This window comes from Zalophus californianus, chromosome 8 (genome assembly GCF_009762305.2).
Source record: "Zalophus californianus isolate mZalCal1 chromosome 8, mZalCal1.pri.v2, whole genome shotgun sequence".
Lineage (NCBI taxonomy): Eukaryota > Metazoa > Chordata > Mammalia > Carnivora > Otariidae > Zalophus > Zalophus californianus.
Genome location: NC_045602.1, coordinates 101,712,499 through 101,727,003, shown reverse-complemented (window position 1 = coordinate 101,727,003; position 14,505 = coordinate 101,712,499).

Below are 14,505 nucleotides of genomic sequence, written 5' to 3'. Positions count from 1 at the left end.
ACAAACCTCAGATCAGCAGCACTAACTCTCCCATTCCCCTCCAACAAAATTGCCTTCTTTGGGGTCCCAGACAAAATGGCAAAGTGTTCTCCCAATGAAACAATTGATGCTTTGTGATAAATGGCTGGGATTCCTCTCCAAGTCACAACTTACCCTTGAAGGGTGATGCTTTAATGCAGAGGCAGCTGAGGTGGGAATTGGAGCAAACACAGGAGAATTGGGGGTTCTTTTGGGGATTTGTGGCACAACCAAAATCACACCATATAAACATATACCCACTTTCTCAGCCTGTGGCTAGGCTTAAGCTCAGGTCCCACATAAAGGGAAAGGAATTTTTCCTAAGACAGCCTGTCCACAGTGTAGTGGGGACACATTATAGCCCTCCACCATAATGTTTGGGATTTGGTGTGCCCACCTCTTTTGTATCAGTACTATCACAGCCTGCCTTGTGGATTCCCTGAAAAGACATGCTAACCAGACATCACAGGCCAGTTGTCTTTTTAGAGAATTGTCTTCTTTCCCGAAGCACAAGGCAGAATGGGAGACCGAGAGCAATTTTCATAGGAGGGTGCTTGATTTCACAGTCAGAGCAAGTAGTTTTAGTCAGATTGACATGGGCTCAAAGCTAGGCTCTGTCTTCAACTACTAACGGGCCAGTGGACTAGTGTCTCAACTCTCTCAGCCTCAAGTCCTAACATAAATGAGAATAGCCCTTACCTCTTCATAGGCCGCTATGAGGATTAACTGTTATGATACCTATGGATGTTCCTTGCATGCTGTGAGTGCTCAAAGTCAGTTTTCTTTTCTTGCTATCAAAGCAAGTCCCCATGATCATTCTAGTACAGAAAAAAAGAATATTTTGAGATCGAAGTTGCACTCTCTCTTACTCCCTCTCTCCATCTATCTTTTTGGCTTATGTATTTTTCAAAAGTATTGTATGAGATAGGAATACAAACCTCCCTTGGCAGAGTCAGGTAGTGATAGTAATGTGTTTTATCAGGGACAGAGAACTCCCCGATTCTCTGCCTTATCCCCTACATTGGTCATAACCATTGCTCATTTTTGAACTCTGTTTGCCCACTCATAATCTGCCAGACTCTACTGCAAAATCTGCCATCACTCCTGCCAAAAATGATCATTTTCTCTTTTCTTGTTTCCCTATTGATCTTTTTATTCATTCCTGATGTCACTTGAAAACTTTTCTTTCCCTCCCCAATCTATTCATCTTAAATTCAATCTCCCACTGCTATGATTTTTCTTCAGCATCTGGATTGTTTAACTTACTATGTGCCATGGGGGATACAGATGTGCAGCAGATGCCAGGCTAAGTGGAAGGAGCATTGTGTAAATAGAAAATGTATTCAGATTGCCATGAGGATGACAGTGTTATTTTCCTTAAGACCTCTGGCCCTGAAACTTGGCTGAAAGTTAAGATTTTCTTGAACATCTTATTGTAGTATAGCACAAAGGAAGGAAAAATAAACATACACATGAATGCATGGCTTAGTGAATTTTCACAAACTAAACACACCTGTATAAGACCCAGATCAAGTAAGAGAACTTTATCAGAATTCCACTTGCCCATCATTATCCTCCCAAAGGTTAACCACTATCCTGACTTTTAGCAGCATATATTTGTTTTTTAATCTTGATGAATGAAATCATACATGATGTACTCTCTTTTGTCTATCTTCATTTCTTAAATATTATGTGAGATTTATTCATACTGCTTCAATGTTGTAGTAGTTAATATTTTCTCATTATGGGGTAGTGGTCCATTGTATAAATATGCCATAATTCATTTATCTCTTCTACTGTTGAAGAGCATTTGGGAAGGTTCCAAAGTGAGGCTTTTATGGAAAGTTATACTATGAAAAAGTACATGTCTTTTGGTGTACATACATGTTCTCTTGGGCATATACCTAGCAGTGGAATTGCTGGATCATAGAATATCTATATATTCAACTTTAGTAGACTACCAGTTTCCCAAAGTGGTTGGATCATTTTATGCTCTCATCATCACAGTATAAGGGTTCCAGTTGTTCCGCATCCTCATCAACACTTTGTATTATCTGTAATTTTTTTTGTCTTACTTTTTTTTGGCATTCTGGTGGGTGTGTGTAGTTGTACCACATTATGGTTTAATTTGTATCTTCCAAATGATGAATGAAGTTGAGCACCTTTACACACATTCATTGGCCACTTGGGTATCCTCTTTTGTAAAATGTCTATTCAAGTTTTTTGCATATTTTAAAAAAGTTGTTACTTAACTTTTCTTATTGATTCAAATATCTAAGATTCTATATAAGATGAGAGTTGGAGAGTTGGACGCACTTTGATGGACTTTTCTACCACTCTGCAACAAATACAGATGTCTCAAGTTATCACTAATGGTGTCTCAAGTTGTCAGAAATTTCTCCAAGCAATTTAATTTTATTTTAAAAAGTGTACCCCATAACATTTTGAGAAGCAAAGCATGAAGAGTTAGAAACCTGGTTTGGTTGATTCACTAAATAGCTCTGTGACCATATATGCAAGTCTTGGTAGACTCATCTGAAAAATAAAAAGTTTGGATTTGAGATCTGCCAAATCTAAGATTCTATAAAATACAAATAAAGTATGTAGTTTGGAGAGGTGAGAAACAGGGAGAAAAGGAGGCTATAAACTGAAACAACTTCCACAAAGTTGATAATTGCTGGTCTTAAAATAATAATAAAAAAACAGTCTAACCTTAACTTCATAATTTCTTCCATGTCTTAAATTTTATCCAAATTATGAGTTTTCCATGTTAAAGGAGGAGAAATTTTGTATAAAACCAAAAATCTTGTATCTCTATTTATCCTCTCCTCTCTAGAAATTTTTCTTTTATGAAAAATTGGATCAGAATTGACCAAAACAAGAAACAAAGCTTCTTTATGGTTTTTGGAGTGTGTATGTGCCTGACATAGACCTAAAAGAAAACACTTGTTATCTTCCATGGCCAACCACAGATCTTGTGCCCAGACTAGCCTATTGCATCTACCCTCCTTTCTGTGCACTTTGGCCTCGTGTACAGGCCCTTTTAAGCCTCCTATGATAAATGGTTGTCACCAGCTTGAAATCCACATCTCCTTTCTTCCCCCTCCTCATGTAGCTCCAGCTCCTTAATGGTAAACTGGCAGCTCCACTCTAACTGCCAGCTTACAGAAAATAACATAAAAGAATGTCTTTACAACCTCAGAGAGATCTTTCATACAAGATACAAAAAGCTCTAAGCATAGAGGAAATGATTAATAAGTTAGACAACATTAAAGTTAAGAACTTGTTTTCATCAAACGATGCCATCAAGTAAACGAAAAGGCAAGGCGTGTAGTGGGAAAAGATATTTGATACATGTATAACAAAGAGCTTGTGTCCAGGTTATATTAAAAAAAAGTCCTATAAATCAGTGAGGAAAAGAGAGATAACCCAAAAAAGTGGGCAATAGCTCTGAACAAATATTGGGAAAAAAGTGTAAATAAATTTATAAACAGGTATGACCTCATTAGTAATTAGAAAAATGCATATAAACTCTTCAATGAGATACCACTATATGCACACTAGACTAGTTAGTATGTAAACATAATACAATATTGAATGTTGGAGAAGGTATAGAACAATACAAAAATCTATGTTGCTAGTGGAAGTATAAATCAGAGTATCCACTTCAAAAAAAAAGCAATTAGGCAGTATGCATTAGAGTTATATATATATATATATATATATATATATATATATATATATATATATGCTGTGAGTCAGTAATTCTACTATTAAGTATATAACCTAGAGAACAGCATAAATATGTGTAAAATATGTGTGCTTGTTTATAGGTATACACTTCTTAAGAGCAAAAGTCTAAAACAACCTAAACACATCAATGGTACAAGGTTCAGGTAAATCATTATTTTCTAACAGTAGAGTACTATACAGTAATGAAAATGAATGACTACTGTTATATAGAACAAGATGCATGAAACTTTAAAAGATGATACTGACAAAAGAAAGCAAATGCAAATGCAAAAGGGGCACCTGGGTGGCTCAGTTGGTTAAGCGTCCAACTCTTGATTTCTGCTCAGGTCATGATTCAGGGTTGTGAGATTGAGCCCCGTGTTGGGCTCCATGCTGGTCATGGAGCCTGCTTGGGATTCTCTTTCCTTCTCCCTCTGCTCTTCCTTCCCACCACCTCTCTCTCTCTCCCCACTCCCTCTCTCCCTCGTGTATATATATATATATATATATATATATATATATATAAAGGAAATGCATACTCTCTGATTTCATTGACATAAAGCTCAAAACAGGCAAAACTACACAAAACAAAACTATATTATTTAGAATTTATTAAAATATGAAGAGAAGCACAGAAGTGATTGCCTAAATAAAATAGTGGTAACCTCTGGGAGAGAAAGAGGGAGGAAGGTGTCTAATTTCTGGGCTGCAGGCAACGTTCTGATTATTGACTTGGTGGTAGTTCATGGCTGAAACCTTTATAACTAATTCTTATACTATATAATGATGTTTTAGGAACTTTTATATGTATGTTTTATTTCACAATATAAAAGAAAACTAAATTGTGTCATGCCTAGCACATAGTAAGTGATCAATAAATATCAATTATTATAAATATATAATATACTAATTTTTTATTAGACTTTGCACTTTACAAAGTTTTTGCATAAAAATTACCTCATTTTAACCCAGGCATTGTTATTGTTCCTATTTCACAGATGAGAAAACATAGCTCAGCCTTGAGACACACACACACACACACACACACACACACACACACACACACACACAAAACAACCAGGAAAGAGCACAGCTGGAACCACAGCTCTGGTCTTCAGGTTTCAAACCCTTTCCCTATCTTCTAGACTTACATCTATCCTGTTAGTTAATGGAGGAGGAATGAGCCAAGAGTCTGATGATCCGAAACACAACTAGTAGCTGGTATTGTTTTACTGTGTGGATAGAGTCAAACTTCCTGATGTTTGTGTGTGCCCTGATTTTCCCATGTCAAAGGGACACAAAGACTTCCTACTCTGCACAGAACTATGTGAGGAGAAGCTGAATACGTGAAATGCTATATTCAATGAGCGTTATTTTTGTGTACTGTTACCTATACTTTGAGCCTGAGCTGACTTGAACAGTCAGTGCTAAAACCGCATTGATGTTAGCAGTCTTTCTCCCCTCCACTCAACAGTCCCACCCCCCCCAATAAATAATGAGAAAGAGATTAATCTAATAGAAGACTTAGACATTGGGGCCAATTGAAACCAAACTGCCTGTGCCCAACACAGCCAAATGGAACTGGGAGCCACAGAAAGCAGACATCTTCCCTACACTGAAAGTTGATACAAAACACTTTCTCACTGCATCAGTCTGAGAAAGGTTAAAGTGCATGGTGTGGAAAATTAAACTTATTCTTAGCCTGCTTTAATGGAAAACAATCTCCGGGGCTATCTCGTGTGTCTTCTGATAGAGGGGCATCAATTGGGAAGATTACGTCTGTTATCAAGGAAAGCAATGAACTTTCCATTTACATTGGACTTTTATAATCTGATGAGAGAAAAGGTACATTTATCTAGTCTTTTAAAAGGGAAAAGGAAACTCTACAAATCTGTCCATTATACCTGCCGAGAATCTAAAGTGAGGTCAAGACAAAAGCCGATTACTTTTGATAGTGTTAATAAGAGTTTATTGCAAGGCCTGCAGGCCAGATTTCCCTCTGTGGATTTCTGAATGGCTTTGGGAGCTGGGTTATTCTTAGAGTAATGAGAAAGAGCCTTATCTCACACCATAGGAAATTCAAAGATCCCTATGGCTTCAAAAGTCTTATTGATGCACTTTAGTAGAACTAAAAGCCAGGGTAGTTTCTCATCACAAATACCTGTCTAATATGGGGGATATGGGAGGAACCTTGAGAGGCACAGACATGCAGCTCTCAATACGGTATATTAATAATAGCACCCAAAAGGACTCTAATGTGACTGAGGCTATTTCCGTTACTAAATCACGTTCTGAGGCAGCATTTGCAAAATTAGTATTAGTGAGTTAGAGGTATTGGTTACAAGCATTAGATGCTGACTGGCTTATTTATGTAATGGGGAATATATCAGGAAAATACTGAGGCCTCAAAGAATGAGTGGCTGGTTGAATTTTGGAGAAGGTAGGTGCCAAGAGAGCAACAGAGAACAGGAAGCAAGAGGCACAGCAATAGTCTCCTGTTTGGAAAACCCTTGTCACAATACCACCTTTATCATATAAGACCTACAGTTGCTGTTTCCTTGAATCATTGGCTCAAGGTTTAAAGTCCTATGAGAGACCATATGATTGTCTAATCTTGGGTCATATGTAGCCTCCCTCATCTCCTAAATAAACCTACATAGGAGACAAGAAAGATGGAATATGGCCTTACTCAGCTTCAAAAGTGAGCACTGTGTACCTGAATTTCCTCTCCCACCAAGACTCTTTGAAGAAAGAATGGTTACTGTACTGGGTTTTTGTTTTGTTTTGTTTTGCTTTGCTTTGCTTCAATCATGTGAATAGCAAACATTCCAAACTCCAACATCCACACAGTAAACTCCAGCAAACATTTATATTTTTGTTTATGGTTCCATGAGTCGACTAGAATGGCATTATCTCGGGTGGCAGACTGGTTGGTGTTGCCTCCAGGTCACAGATCGGGTTCACATCTGCTCCACATCTCTCCATGGACCAGTGGCTACCACAAGCATATTCTTCTCATGACAACTCACAAGAGCACTGCGTGCCTTACATCTGTTCACATTCCTTTGGTCGAAGCCCATCACATGTTCAATGCAAATTCAGTGAGGCAGCCAGGAGTAATCCACTGGAATAGGAAGAAGGAAGGAAGTGAATAATGTTGATAATGATAATGCAATCAACCTAACACAGATGCTAAGCAAGCATCCTCTATACCTATGTCCTAACCACCTCATTGACAATTTCCCAAAACCTCCATTTCCTCTATTTTTTATCTGATCCAAATCCCCAGATAAAAATCTATGAAAAAGATCTCGGTCACTATTGCTGGAGGATACACATTAGTTGTATCTACGTGTATCCGTCAGATCTCAGTCGCACATTCTTGGGTAATTATAAACATGCTTTATTTTCACTCTTAGATAATGAATACCTTGAGGGCAAAGCATATGTCTTTGTGAGGATCCTTGAAGATGTTTGGCTTATAGTTGTTTTCCTTGAATTTCTGTTGAATGAAACAGTGGGTCCTGTTGGACTTGACCAGTCACTGCTCTGATAGGGCTCACCAGCCTCAGAGGAGGGTGGGCATGGATGGCCCAAGGCAGAGCCAGTGGTTGGGCTCAAGTTTTGTTTAGACATAACACCCAGTTTTCATGTACCACAGCATGAAAGAAAGACAAGTCATTTATCCTTTTAAATCCCATATCTGTTTCCTTATCCTCCCACCTCCTGACTCCATCCACTATCAGTCAAGGTCGAAGGCACTACATAAATGAAGGGAATGCCTAAACCCACACTTAAGGCCTTGCCTCAGGCTTCATCTCCTTTGTACTTGTATCTGATCATCATCATTGTTGTTTCTAAATGACTTTTTCCTTCTTGAAGGCATGTAGCATGCTCTCAATTAATGCTAACCATGAATAGTATTCTGTGCCAGGTACTAAGCTAAGCATTTAACATGAATGAACATAACTAGTCTTCACAACTTCTACATTAGGCAAGAACTATTACCATGTGGTCACTTGGCTTGGCAGCTTAGACTGGCCTTTTCTTGTTTACACTACTTACCCTGTTGGAAAGGTATAACAGTGTGAATGTTGAAAGTGCAAATGCAGGAATCAGACAACTTGTTTTTAAATCCTGCTCCCAATCTTTACATCTGTGTGAACTTAAATAGGTTACTTATATTCTGTGCCTCAGTTTCCTTTTCTATATAGAGGTTGTAATAGTGCTTACTTTATAACAGTGTTGTAAACACTGGATGGGCAAAAGCACCCAGAACAATGCCTGAACGCATTCAATAAATGTTTGAAAGGGCCATCGACCCTCTATCTACCTACTTGGCTCCTCACTTAGTGACCCAGTCACCCCCATCCAAGCGGGATATCTATTCTGGCCATAGAGACAGGAGTGGGTTGTGTAGTGGCCCATCTCAGCAAAAAGGTCCCCATTCACCCCTACTTTGACAAAAAGAACAAAGTCCCTTAGGATCTCTTGTGTGTTTTTCCCTCACATTAGAGTATTTTTGTTCATTATCCCTCATCAGCATCTGTCTAGAGAATAGCTAGTTTTTGATTATGGATTTGATGGCTTAAGACAATTTTATTTATTTTTTTATTATGAATTTGACTGCTTAGAATTTTTGTTCTTAATTTTGGACATTTATATCTCATTTTCTTTATGAGAAAATCCAGGAATTATAGTTTTAATGTTGTAGTAAGTAATATTAAAATAAATGGCAAGCCAAGAGTTGGGGAATTAAAACACCTAATAATTGGATTGGAAAAATATAAAAACACTGGATTCAGTGAACCAGCACCAGTCTAATTTAAATGTCTAATTAAAAGTTATTTGGAGGCACAGTATACACAAACTGCATTGCAGTCTTCTATGGCTGAAAAGGAAGCTTGGTAACCAGAAACAAATTCAGAACCTCATGAAGAAATGGGAATGGATTGTAATCTTTAAGCAGAGTATTCCATTTTAATCAAGGCATGTCTTACTCTACATTCCATTACTTCATTAAAAGATGCTGTCCCCAGTGCTGAAACTTCTGTTAGTTGTTTAACAGCAGAGCAACCGTGCTTCAAGCCAGGAAGGGAAGTAGCAATGCCTGGCTGGAGGAAGACGCTTTTGTTAGCCTGAGCACTATTTATCCAAAGCTGCCTGAGAGCTACAGAAGAAGAAAAAGAAGGTTTGTGATTAGGCAAGCCTAGATTAGAACTGATTTGACAAGAACAAGCCTGCCAGTCTGCAAGCTGATTCATACAGAGGGCTATTCATAGCAAAAGGCTATTTAGCACATTGTCAAATATGACATTCTAAAAACACAGTATGATCTTTGGTATAAATAGCTAATGAACAGTGACATATTTAGATTGCCTGCAGAGAGGTGAATGGGTGTGTACAGTTACGCAAAAAGTAGTCCATCACCATGGGGGGGGGGGGCAGAGATAAAAACAAAAACCAGAAAAGTCCAATATAAAATTCTAAAATTGGGTTTGTTTTCAGAGGTTTACCCATTCTGTCACTATCAATTTGCCACTGTCCCCTTTGTCTCCCAGTTTTCTCATCTGTAATATAGAATAATAACTGTGTCTACTTTGCAGCCTTGTGAGAATTAAATTGAGATTAAATGGGTTAAGATATGTAATGCAATTAGAATAGTAGCCAGGAAAGTAGTAAGCTCTCAATAAATATTGGCTGTTATCATTATTAATATTATTATTGACAGGTATTTTTCTCCATTAAGAAAGTGTGAGGTATAATCATTTGTATAGATATCATTAAATTAAACCTAAATGCTAAGCAGAACCCCACTGACAGTTCAGTTAAATGGTGCCTCCACTTCTGGGGAATAGAATTTCTTTCTCTAAAGATGTTTCCTGTGTTTAAGAAGTCAAAAATGAGCTACATTCTCTCAAACATCTCTCACTTTTTCCTTTCCTCCCACTTTCTTACATCATCAGTTTTGTTCATTCATTTATTCGTTCATACACTTTAAAAAGCTCTTTAATGAACCAGGCATTGTGCTAGATTAAGTTGCTAAGAGATGCTAATCAAGGAGTTTAAAGATCCTCTGTCACGAATGAAAAAAAACTACCACAAATACAACAATCTGCAGTATACTTGTGCATTAACACACACACACACACACACACACATTAAACATGTTACATTAATTTTCCCCATGTTACAGATAATGAAACTGAGGCTCAGAGGAGGGAGGATCTGCCTTGAGCACTCTGCCCTTAAGGACTCAATGAAGATATTGCAACGTCCAATCTGTACTAACCCTTCACTGCAGAACAGCCTGTTCAAGGAAGTGCTGAGCTTCTCTTCCCACCTCCCCTTTCTCAGGACTCTAGGAAGGAAATAGTTCAGGGAAATGGTGACTTGAGGTCTAAGATTTCCCCATGAAGGACAAAGTCACAGCTCCTCCCCTTTCCCCATTAGACAGTCTGTCAATAGAGTGTGAACTAAGAAAAATCTCTGCAGTCAAAATGGGGTGAACACAGCAGATGAATTACCTTTTATCTTTAGTTCTACTTCCCTTCCTATTGAATAAATGAGGAAATCAATAGATCCCTGTGTCCTGTGTGACTTTCTTTTTTTTTACTCCAAGCAAGTGTTGTTTTCGTTTTGTTTTTTTTTTTTTAAACTAAGCAACCTAAACAACCAGAGGCCATTTTCACAGTTTACCATCTAAAAAAACATAGTAGTGGTAATTAAAACAATCTGGGGCTAGGGAGAAATGGAAGAGAAATCTGTCACTACTGAGACTATCAAGCAGAAAAAAAAAGGTTTTGGGGAATGAAGCAGAAACATTGACAGTTTGTTAGATCTAACCTCAGACTGACAGGCAGTGAAAGGGTGAGGCAGAAATTGTTGCTGGGGGAAATGTCAGCTTTACATTGAAACATCCATGGAAAAACTTGGAAAAGGTCCTTACAGTTTTCATCTGCTGCCAGGGCCAGGAAGGAACTGATTTTCCTTTGCACAAATGGTACTCAGCTTCTGTGTAGTCATCTGCATAGATAGTTTTAGAAAGGAATGACCATGTCCAGCATATTCACTCCATGTCAGCTTAACGTCAAGGGTTAAAAAAAGTCAGCACATACCCCAACTTTAAAGTATTTAAAGTTTAGTTTTAACCTCATTTTAAGGATATTGCAGGTCTTTCAGAGTCATAGTTTCCTCCCTTCGTTCTAAGGTATTTCACCAAACCCCTATCCCGCTGCCTGAATCCTTTTAGCTTTCTGACTGGGGTGAGATTGTTCAGTAGCTTCTCACTTCCAACCAAAGGTAAAACCCCCTAAGGTAAAACCAGCAAGAACAGACCTGCAAGACATCTGACCTCATGCTATTCTTGATTTATTTTGCAGGAAAGGTCTTTCCAGTCAGGTATAAACTGTGAAATCCAGTCAAGAACATTTGGTGCTCTGTATTTCATATAGTTGCAGTCTTACGGGAACAAATTTGCAAGAGATTTGTAAATTCTCACATGGTAGGAAAAATAATCATTGGACTTGAAGCAAATCTGCTAACCTCATTTCTCTTGCCATGTTTGTTGGTTAAGGACATAGGTTGGATAATGTAACAACAATAACAATAATAACTAGCCACTGTAAGGTTCTGTTTTTTATGGTAAATGTCATTATTTAATCCTCAAATAACCCTACAAAGTAAAGACATTTCTACCCCCACTTCACAAACAAGAAAACACACACATTGATTTGAAATGGTGGGTCGCATTCAATGCTTTAAAAAAATAAAGCAACTAAAATTAAAGCTTCCTTTTTGCTGTACTTCCAAAATTTAAATCATTTGATTTACCATGACAAAAATAGAAGCATAGCATGGAATGCAGGCTACTTGTATATCAAGTGGGCATTTTCCAGTATTTAAAATTTATTGGGTTTTAGCCAGCCTAGCTCCATTTTGTTGTTCTTCAACAACAATTCTAGTCACCAGAAAACCTTCCCAACCACATCATTAGATGCAGAAGTTGTGAAACAAAATATTAAGGGATTGAGCTGGAAGAATATGCATCCAAGAAGTAAAAGTGGCAATAATCCCTGGGGAAGTAGGAGATGAAATTGTATATTCTTCTTTGCCAATCTATTTTTTTTTTATTAAAGAAAAATGTCAGACTAAAAAAAAAATGAAGAATAATGCAGGTGGCTGTTAACTTTTCCAAGGAATTATACCTACTTCTGAAAAACAAGTATATTGTATCTTTAAACTCTAAAGTCTGAATAAGTGCCTACTGAGATGCATCTCTTGATCTCGGCTTTCTCTCCTTAACTGCTCTCTCTAGTGATTTAGAAATGATCTGTTGTCACCAGGGCTACTACTCAACTTCAGAATTCTTGAAAAACATATGCTATCCCAAATCACCAATTATTAAGTAAATATTAAATAGATAACTTGAGAAGCCCTATAACTATTATATTCATTGAATTTATGATTTAAAAAAAACTTTCCAATAAAGTAAATCTCTATACTTAGAGATTCCACTGGAGAATTCTACCAAATAATTAAAGAAGAATTAACATCAATTTAATATAATCTCATCTAGAAAAACTTACAAATGAGTTCAGTAAGGTCACAGAATAAAAGATAAATATATAAAATCTTATTTCTGTGTCACCAATGGGCATGTGTGCACTTGCAATATTTCCAAGTGCTCTAAAAAGAACTTTTTAGATATAAATCTAACAAGACACATATAGGACCCATTTGCTGAGAGCTGCAAAACACTGATGAAATAAAGAAAAGATTAAAAAGTGGAGATCGATACCATGTTCATGGAGTAAAAGACTCAATGAAGTAAAAACATCAGTTCTCCCCGAACTGATGCACAGTTCTAACACAATTACTATCAAAATCTAAACAACAATTTTTTTTATATATAGACAAAATAATTCTAATGTTCATATGAAAAGTCAAAAGAACTAGAAATAGGTAAAACATTTTTGAAAAATAATATAGCATGAAGAATCGGTTTTCCTGATTTCAAGACTTATCATGCACCCACAGTAATCAAGACTATGCAGTATTGGTAGAGAAGTAGGCACATAGATCAGTGGAAGAGAGCAAAGTCCTCAGAGATAGAACCACACAAATATGTTCCACTGATTTTTTTGACAAAAGTGCAAAAACAATTCAATGGAGGAAAAATAGCCTTTTCTCTACATGGTGATGGAATAAATGGACATCCATAGACACATGCACAAAAAGAATCTTTGCATAAGATAACTCAAAATCTGTCATGGACTTAAACATAAAACATAAAATGACAAAACAAACAAACAAAAATAAGATAAAATCTACCAAATTTGGGTAAGAGTGCTTAGCATTGACACTAAAAATATGATCAATAAAAAGAATGATGTTAGACTTCATCAAGATTAAAAATTGTTGCTCTGTAAAAGACTTTATTAAGAGGATAAAAAGACAAACTATAAACTATAAGATATGAATTGCAAAATATTTGCAATTCATATATCTAACAAAGGACTTTCATCTAGAATATATAAAGAACTCATAAAACTCAACAGAAAAAAATCCAATTAGAAAATGGGCAAAAGACATTTCACTGAAGAAGATATGCAGATGGTAAATAGGCACATGTAAATATGTTCAATATCATCAGCCATTAGGGAATGCAAATTAAAATCATAATGAGATATTGTTACACATCTTTCAGAATGGCTAAGAAACTCTGGTGAGAAAGTGGAGATATTGGATCACTCACACTTTGTTGGTAGGAATGTAAAACGGTACAGCCACACTAAAAAACAATCATCAATTTCATTAAAAACTAAACATACAACTATTGTACAACCCAGCAATTCCATTTCTGGGCATTTATCCACAGAAACAAAAACATGTTCACCAAAAAAACCCTGTAAACGAATGTTTATAGCAGTTTTATTCATAGTAGCCAAAAAGCACAAACAACTCAGATATCCTTCAATGGGTGAATGGTTAAACAAACTGTGGTACATCTATACAATGATTACTAATCACCAATAAAAGGGAACAAACTATGGATACACTCAGCAATATAATTTAATTTCCACCGAATTATGTTAAGTGAAAAAGCCAACCCCAAATGTTAAATACTATATGATTCCATTTATATGATTTTCTTTTTGTTTGTTTAAGATTTTTTGTTTATTTATGATATTCTTGAAATGACGAAATTATAGATAGCACAGAATAATTATTGTCAAGGGTTAAGGAGGAAGTGGAGGCAGGAGGGAAGTGGGTGCAGCTATAAAAGGCAAAGTGAGGAATCATTTGGTGACGGAACTCTTAGGTATCTTGACTGTGTCAATGTCAATATCTTGGGTATAATTTTACTTTGGTTTTGTAAGACATTGCCACTGGAGAAAACTGAGTAACAGACATGCTAGATTGCTGTCTATTGTTTCTTATAAGTACACGTGCCTCTACATTTATCTCAAAACAAAAAAAATTAATTTAAAAAAGTCAACATGAGCATGTTAGTCATATTTCTGCAACTAGTCTTCAAAATGTGTATGTTCAGTTCTACCATAAGCCGTCAGGAGAAGCTGCTTATGTAAGCTCACTTGGCACATGAAGCAGATATTCTGCCATCTGTACAGACACCATCCTTCAGGCTGCCCACACTCCGGTCTTCCTTCCAGACCCAGAAGGTTCTGACTCACCACTTTATTTTGATCTTTCCCTTATCCTAAATATACATACAAATGCTAAGTCATATAT